Below are 9,509 nucleotides of genomic sequence, written 5' to 3' on the forward strand. Positions count from 1 at the left end.
AAAGCCTTAACCCTGGATAGGTACGATGGGTCGTTTGCGACCCCGAGCGTCAAAAAAAAACAGGTTTTTCTCACGTGACTCACCCCTGTGACTGAATTTGTGGGTGATCGACCTGCAGGAGGTGTCTCCCCTACACGCTCTAGTAGTGTCCAGATGTGCATTGCTGTAGCTGTACTCCTTCCCCGATTTCTGAGACGCGTCGGGGTCGTTCGCGTCCGAGTTTACCCTTCTAAGGTAGTTTGCATAATTATCAAAGTTATTACGTATTATGAAATTGTCGTAGAATGGTCCAACTTGTATAGGTTATCAGTTGTGGAAAGTCTTGGTGGATTGTTTGGCTACCATATGCATGTTTTTTTTTTTAGTTAAAATGTCGTTCATCACCACGAGGACCATTTTACCGCGAGTGCCCCTTTTTCATTTTTTTTCATTTTTTTGCCAAGTCATTTTTCCGTAAGATATTGCCAAATAGTGTCGTAAAACTTTTGCTTGTTTAGTGTTGGAAAGTGTGTCTAGATGATCTGGCTACCCATGCATGACTTTGTTTTTGTCAGATACGACGTAGTTATTGGTATATTGGGTATTTAACTGCGGTTACCAATTTCTGTTTTTTTTCAATATTTGTAAAAATTACTACGTAGTAAGGAATTGCCGTATATTATTCATTTTTTTTTCATGTTTATGTGTTAGAAAGTGTGCCTTGATGGTTGGGCTAACACGTGCATGTCTTTTTTTTTATCTGAGATGTCGTATATTAGAATGTCGGGCATTTTACCGCAAGTGTCCCTTTTTAATTTTTTTTCATTTTTTTGCCAAGTCATTTTTCCGTAAGATATTGCGAAATAGTGTCGTAAAACTTTTGCTTTTTTAATGTTGGAAAGTGTGTCTAGATGATCTGGCTACCCATGCGTGATTTTGTTTTTGTCAGATACGACGTAGTTATTGGTATATTGGGTATTTAACTGCAGTTGCCAATTTCTGTTTTTTTTCAATATTTGTAAAAATTTACTACGTAGTAAGGAATTGCCGTATATTATTGATTTTTTTTTCATGTTTATGTGTTAGAAAGTGTGCCTTGATGGTTGGGCTAACACGTGCATGTCTTTTTTTTTTATCTGAGATGCCGTATATTAGAATGTTGGGCATTTTTCCGCGAGTGCCCCTTTTTATTTGTTTTGCATTTTTTTGCTTAGTCATGTTACCGTAAGGAATTGGCAAGTAGTGTCGCAAAACTTATATTTTTATAGTGTTGGAAAGTGTTTCTAGATGATATGGCTACCCATGCCTATCTTCTTTTTTTAGCCAGATATGGCGTATATATAGGTATGTGTTCGATTTTCCTGTGATTGCCATTTTTTCGTTTTTTCCCATTTCTTTCAAAATTACTACGTACTAAGGAACTATCACAGAGTAATTATTCATTTAGATGTTTATTTGTCGGAAAATGTGCCTTGATGGTTTGCCTAGCACGTGGCTGAATCTTTTTTTTCTGAAATGCCGTATATTAGAATGTTAGCCATTTTTCCGCGAGTGCCCCTTTTTATTTGTTTTGCATTTTTTTGCTTAGTCATGTTACCGTAAGGAATTGGCAAGTAGTGTCGCAAAACTTATATTTTTATAGTGTTGGAAAGTGTTTCTAGATGATCTGGCTACCCATGCCTATCTTTTTTTTTAGCCAGATATGGCGTATATATAGGTATGTGTTCGATTTTCCGGTGATTGCCATTTTTTCGTTTTTTCCCAATTCTTTCAAAATTACTACGTACTAAGGAACTATCACAGAGTAATAATTCCTCTAGATGTTTATTTGTCGGAAAATTTTGTTTACTTTTTTTTTGATTGAATATCATCAAATTTTTTTAGCTAAAATATTGTTTTACATTTTTTTTTCGATTTTATTTCCCTTCAAAAAAATTTTTTTGGGTCAGAATTTTAATTTTATAGTCGTAAAATAATCGACAATTATCCAGCAACCCACCATACAATTTTTATGCATATCCAATAATAATTAGATTAGTAAATAACACCTTGAAATTGACATACCCTTCCTACATTTCAAGTGGCAGATTAGGGAGTCTGAGTCAGTGTGGTTGGCGGCCATTTTGTGGACATATCCGAAGCGTAAGCTGCCCTATCTATATATATTCTTGTTCCCTATAGAATTTGTGATATTTTGGTATATTTTTACCTGCAGAAATATCATATTATATATTAAATATATGTATTTTTTTACGAAATTTCTAAGTACTCAAAAAATTACCTTTAGATATGGCCCCTGATATAAATGTAATTTACAAAATAATGAAGATTTTTTTTACATATTTCTATTTTAGGATAACATATGTTTATTCCCTAAAAAAATTAGCCACTTCCTATTTCATTTGGGTACCCAAAAAAATTCATGAAATTTGGACAAATTTTTTTGGCCAAAAAAAGTTACCCTTTTTTTCTCCTTTCAGATCTTCACCTCCATGGGTCTGACTTCATCCAAAATACATCAAGATGTGTCCTAAACATTCAAGAATCAATTCCTAAAAGGATTTGTGTATATATGTATAAACTTTTTTTTATGAATTTTTATGTCAGGTCTTTTTTTTCTACTTAATTTTTTAAAATATTTATAATAAATAGTTTTTCTGCAGATGAGTAGTATTTATCTTTACAGTTGTTTTAAGCATTCATTGAAGTTTATTTTGGCAAAAGAAAAAATGAGGTTACTGCAAAAACTGATTTTTCAAGAATTTTTTTTGGCGTCGGGGTCGTTCGCGTCCGAGTATACCCTTAAAGGGGTGTCCGAGGAGCGTACCTATCCAGGGTTAAAGAACTCCGGCACATTACCTTCATCAAACACTGGCACCAACTTTAATGCCTCACTTATGTTAAACCTATTTGAAGAAAGACCGGTGGGAGTACTATTAAAGTCAGGGTTTGCTCGTAACCTAGCCAAGTCTAAGTTAATTCTAGCCATTTCCAACTCATGGCGACTCACCCTCTCATTCTCTTCGAATTGTACCTTCAATAATTCTATTTTTTTACAAATTATGCTAAGATCTAGATTTTCAGGATTCCCAACACACTGTACAGGATCTGGCACTACCGCTACAAAGGGGTTATTAGAAACTCTAGTTTTTTTGGTTAAATTACCTGGACCAGTATAAATAACACCAGTACGAGGGTGGTCCTCAAATATTGACAACCCCGGGTTAATACTGACCTCATCAAGAGAATTCTCATCATCAGAACTTCCACCAATCATATATCTAGCCAAATCCTCACCCTCGGCTATACCACGAGCCACCATCGCCTCAACAGACAACAACAACTGAGCCTTAGTGTCAGTGGTTCTAAAAGAGATGTTTAACCAACGAGCACAACTCCTTAAATGCTCCTTACTTAGGATGGCTAAATATTTTATACGGTCAGAAGACCCCTAAAATTTGGCTGGATCAAAAACAAAGTCTGCCATAATGAATTACTTACAAAGGGGGGGGGGGGGAAGTAAGGCAAGCAACAAAACCAAATCAAATATTGTAATCTATCCTAGAGTTGCTCCTCAAAATCAAACTCTGTGCACACCCGCGTACGATCCTGTCATGGTCGCCAATCTTATTACGAACCCTTTGGCCGTAATACAGGTTCTTTAATTTCAATACTTAGAGGGATCGTAGGCCGTAAGAAAGTACACAGAGTATGAGGAATGTGGAAACAAACACCAAAATAAAATAAACAATATTTAATTACACAATACACTTAATACTAAATAAGCCTTGTGAGAAAACTTAACAGTAAATACAAACAACAATAACGGGCTCACAACAATACCTAATATTCAGAAACTAACCCTAACAAAGAAAAGAAAGGACATAGTATGTCCAAGGCTGAAATGATAATGATACGGGCCCAAAACCACTAGCCTATAAGTATAAGATTAAAGGAAGACTAGAGAAAATAAAGACAGGAAAACCTTAAATCTCCTACCTAAACGTGTTTGTACTAAACTTAAAACAATCTAGTGGCCACCCGCTCAAAAGCCTTAAAGAACTCCGGCACATTACCTTCATCAAACACTGGCACCAACTTTAATGCCTCACTTATGTTAAACCTATCTGAAGAAAGACAGGTGGGAGTACTATTAAAGTCAGGGTTTGCTCGTAACCTAGCCAAGTCTAAGTTAATTCTAGCCATTTCCAACTCATGGCGCCTCACCCTCTCATTCTCTTCGAATTGTACCTTCAATAATTCTATTTTTTTACAAATTATGCTAAGATCTAGATTTTCAGGATTCCCAACACACTGTACAGGATCTGGCACTACCGCTACAAAGGGGTTATTAGAAACTCTAGTTTTTTCGGTTAAATTACCTGGACCAGTATAAATAACACCAGTACGAGGGTGGTCCTCAAATATTGACAACCCCGGGTTAACACTGACCTCATCAAGAGAATTCTCATCATCAGAACTTCCACCAATCATATATCTAGCCAAATCCTCACCCTCGGCTATACCACGAGCCACCATCGCCTCAACAGACAACAACAACTGAGCCTTAGTGTCAGTGGTTCTAAAAGAGATGTTTAACCAACGAGCACAACTCCTTAAATGCTCCTTACTTAGGATGGCTAAATATTTGATACAGTCAGAAGACCCCAAAAATTTGGCTGGATCAAAAACAAAGTCTGCCATAATGAATTACTTACAAAGGGGGGGGGGGGGGAAAGTAAGGCAAGCAACAAAACCAAATCAAATATTGTAATCTATCCCAGAGTTGCTCCTCAAAATCAAACTCTGTGCACACCCGCGTACGATCCTGTCACGGTCGCCAATCTTATTACGAACCCTTTGGCCGTAATACAGGTTCTTTAATTTCAATACTTAGAGGGATCGTAGGCCGTAAGAAAGTACACAGAGTATGAGAAATGTGGAAACAAACACCAAAATAAAATAAACAATATTTAATTACACAATACACTTAATACTAAATAAGCCTTGTGAGAAAACTTAACAGTAAATACAAACAACAATAACGGGCTCACAACAATACCTAATACTTAGAAACTAACCCTAACAAAGAAAAGAAAGGACATAGTATGTCCAAGGCTGAAATGATAATGATACGGGCCCAAAACCACTAACCTATAATTATAAGATTAAAGGAAGACTAGAGAAAATAAAGACAGGAAAACCTTAAATCTCCTACCTAAACGTGTTTGTACTAAACTTAAAACTAACCCAATACCAACAACTTAACATGACATAATAAATATAAATATGATTGATAATTATATACACAAATCCTCGTGTACAACGAAGTGCACAGGAGTCTCTTCAATCTCCAAGCAGATATACGAGGAAGCACACAAATTGTCCAGGTAGACTCAAGGGTTGGCATCAATTCCGAGGAACAACACAGGATAATTACGTCTTACCTGGCAATTTCCTCCCTACAGGCCTCCTCACAAGCCAATAGCTCTCCTGGACATGCAGCTCAAGACGGACAGGACAGTGGTTGACATGACATCTTCTACGTGGCGGGACAGCGACGACCACGTCTTCCGCCAAATCCTTCGGCGGGGATCAGGAGTACAGGAGTCGCAAGTGACAGTAACCTGCGATAACACAGCCGTGATCACACTCCCTAATGCACATACACCGCAGATGGCTCAGCACATCTACGGGCAACCACTTCCAAGGGAGGTCCGTCGGAGTATTCCTCCAAAAAGGCCTAATATCAATCCAAAAGGCTGCAAGCAAAATAGCGTACGTCCAGAAGCTTATACAGGCCCGAACTGCCTTAGCTCGGTCTCCACTCACTGCACTACAGTTCCATTCCAACTCGAAAACAAAATAAAAATAATCGTTAACACGATAGTTAGGCAATTAACAACAAGAGGAGGAATCACTGAGCAAAACCACTGAATGTTACGTTAACGAAAAAAAAATAGTTACTGAACTGAATAAAATAGAACACTTAAAACTAAAGTACAAGGCTGATTTAAGAAAAACAAGCAATAAATTACGTTAATTTGACAAAGTAAATGGCTGTAAGACTTAACTCGGTAATAGCTTAGTGTCTCCTTAAACGTCTGGGGAATGCTGACACATAAATGGCATTGTTTTTTAATGTGTGCAAAAATATTGGTTTTGTATGAATATTGCTCCTTAGATAACGCTCACTTTAAATCTCCGTGTGTTAAGATTTAATGTAAATCGTTTTAGATATTTTATGATTTAATTATAGATACTGTAAACTAGATTCTAATATGCAATCAATACATAATGTGTCCCATTTACACCTAGGAGTCAGAAAAAATACATATAGCCTACTCGCCCAAACACACACACACACACACACACACACACACACATATATATATATATATATATATATATATATATATATATATATATATATATATATATATAGATAGATAGATAGATAGATAGATAGATAGATAGAGAGAGAAAAATAAATATACAGCTATTTTATGGCACAAACTTGAAAATTATGCATAAAAAACTATCATATAAATCAAAATCAATCTTTTTTTTCTCCGGGTCATTACTTAACATTGTCTTACCTAAAAGGATTAATCACTCCCACCCCTCCCCCCCCCCCCCTACCCTGGAAATCAGGTAAAATATTCCCACGTTGAAAAACGTTGGGAAAATTTTGGTAAAACTTCTATTCTCCTACAATGGAAATTCACTTTCCACAAGTTTGTATTCCAGGATCTCTCTCTCTCTCTCTCTCTCTCTCTCTCTCTCTCTCTCTCTCTCTCTCTCTCTCTCTCTCTCTCTCTCTCTCTCTCTCTCTTTCTCTCTCTCTCTCTATTAGTTGGATGGAAATATGCAAATTGCTGTCACACTTGTCCATGGATATTTACTGGAAACATGATCTACGATATTATTAGTTTAGGGTACGAAAAGATCCAATTTTTTCCTATGAAAATGAAGATTTCTTTTCTTAAGTTGCAATGTAAATTTGGTGTGACTAATGACTCCTGCATCATATATTAATTGAACTAAATTCTAAATGTTATGATATATATATATATATATATATATATATATATATATATATATATATATATATATATATATATATATATATATATATATATATATATGATAAATTTCTGCACATTTAAATGTGTTTTTTTTTATATTTCAAGTAAGCCATATACATTAATACAATAACGTCTGGATTCTCTTAACGACCTCGGGATCAGAGCCCCCGGGTGAAATCACCCAAAGACTATAGTATCAGACCGGTCGCGATTTCAACACTGGTCCAGGATACCTGTATGCCAGTGACCATACAACTCATCGTAGCTGAGTGGTATGGTCACTGGCATACAGGTATCCTGGACCAGGGTTCAAATCCCGGCCAGTCTGAAACTATAGTCTTTGGGTGATTTTGCCTGGGGCTCTGATCCCGAGGTCGTTAAGAGAATCCAGACTTTATTGTATTAATATATATGGCTTATTTGATATATATATATATATATATATATATATATATATATATATATATATATATATATATATATATATATATATATATATATATATATAGTATATGATGTGCATCACTATCAATTGTCAACAACGGTATTTGATATCAAATGCTACATTTAGAAATATATATTTACGTTAATGTTTCTGATTGGGCAAGGATTCGAACCTACGGCCTGATCCGAAACAATGCCTGTATGGTTGACTTTACCAATCGAGATATCAAGAGTGATATAAGTTCCTTTCAAGTATATACCTGTTGAATTCAGGAATCAGTTCTTCCACTTGAAATCAACCTATCAGACCCCATTCCCCCCGCCCACCCCCCAACAGAGGCTTTACAAACTTTAGCCCACCCCAAACCCCACCCGAGAAATGCTCTTATCCCCTGTCAATCATTTTCTATTTCCATTGAGTTATTTATCCTTTTGCAATGTCGTGAAGTAGCAGTCAATAACCATAGAAGTAATCTGGAATGTGATTAGACAGATTTATAATGATCACATACTGACGGCTAATCGTGAAGTACCAGCAATTATATTACACGTCAAATAATGTTATCATTCTGAATAGAAGATTTATTCCCTTCGAGATGGATAAGAGACAGAAAGAAGGAAAGCAACAAATGATAGTTATCCATTCTTAAGTCTTAGCCAGAATTCATTCAGAATAATCAAGTCTAATTGTAATATGAATATGAAGTCATTTGAATTAATCTCACCGAAACTGTTGTATATATCCGTCATCATTATGCAGATTCCAATTCCTAATGGAGCTCTCCTGTTCCCTTAAGGAAAGATATTAAATTACCTAATTCTTAATTGGATTTCAGTAACTCAAAAGGGCTGAGAGGAGGAGGAGGAGGAGGAGGAGGTTGCGAAATTCCTCCCTAGAGGTCTCCCACTATAGTTTCATTTCTTGTGATTTCTGGCGGTGTCATCCCTTCTGCACCTTTCAGTTTTATTATTATTGCCGTTTTAACAGACACAAATCCATTCGTTATATCTACATGAACAAAAGGAAGTTATAGTGGCTGAGCATTTAAGCATTTAGAAAGAAATGCCCCATTTTACAAGAGAGAGAGAGAGAGAGAGAGAGAGAGAGAGAGAGATTGAATAATTACTGCATGAAAACCAAAATATTCAATAACAGTTATCAAAACGGATTTCGAGCGAAGCGAAAATTCTATTTTTGGGTGAGGTAGCCATGTCGTCCTGATGGAAGTTCCTATTAGGTAGCTTTTTATGGAATATTTGACTACAGTGATATTCCCAGAGAATTTTACCTTAAGGTATCTACAATTCTAACTCCTAGAGTGAATATCCCGAAATAATCTCACAGGGATATCGCATAATATCAGAGGACGTATTCCTGACACATCGCATAGCTATCTTCGCCCCGAACAGTATTAACGCTTCGAGAGGGAATAGTGATAAGAATCTGAAACGAGAATGAAAAGAGAGCCGCTCATACGGCATCTCTCCTATTCCGTTTCCAGTGTGTATCTGATGAAGGCGGTAGCGCCCTCTTTATTCCTTGTAGCGATATACGATGTGTTACAGATACTGTACTATAGGGAGGGGTCAACAGGCCCTTTTACAATAAAAGGAAGGGTGGGTCCATCAGGAGGACATGGCTACCTCACCCAAAAATAGATTTTTCGCAGTCCGTTTTTTGGGCTCAGGCCATGTCGTCCTGATGGTAGTTTACCAGAGCATTACTGTATCTACTGATTCTCAATCAGTACTGTACTTTCAAGAAAGTATTTTCCTGGTCCGTCTAGACCTAGAGACCTATGATGTTACCATCATACATCATTATCATCTAAGCGTGAACTATGTTAGTGCTTCCTGCCCCCTACAGGAAAGAGTCATACTAGACTCTGGAAAAAGTCTCGAGGAGTACATAAAAATTTATGGATGACAAAATGACCAGCCTGTATAGTGGTCTTGCCCTATACAATATAAGGCAAACTTTGTATAAGAGTCACCAAT

This window comes from Palaemon carinicauda, chromosome 10, assembly GCF_036898095.1.
Source record: "Palaemon carinicauda isolate YSFRI2023 chromosome 10, ASM3689809v2, whole genome shotgun sequence".
In the NCBI taxonomy this organism is placed as follows: Eukaryota; Metazoa; Arthropoda; class Malacostraca; order Decapoda; family Palaemonidae; genus Palaemon; species Palaemon carinicauda.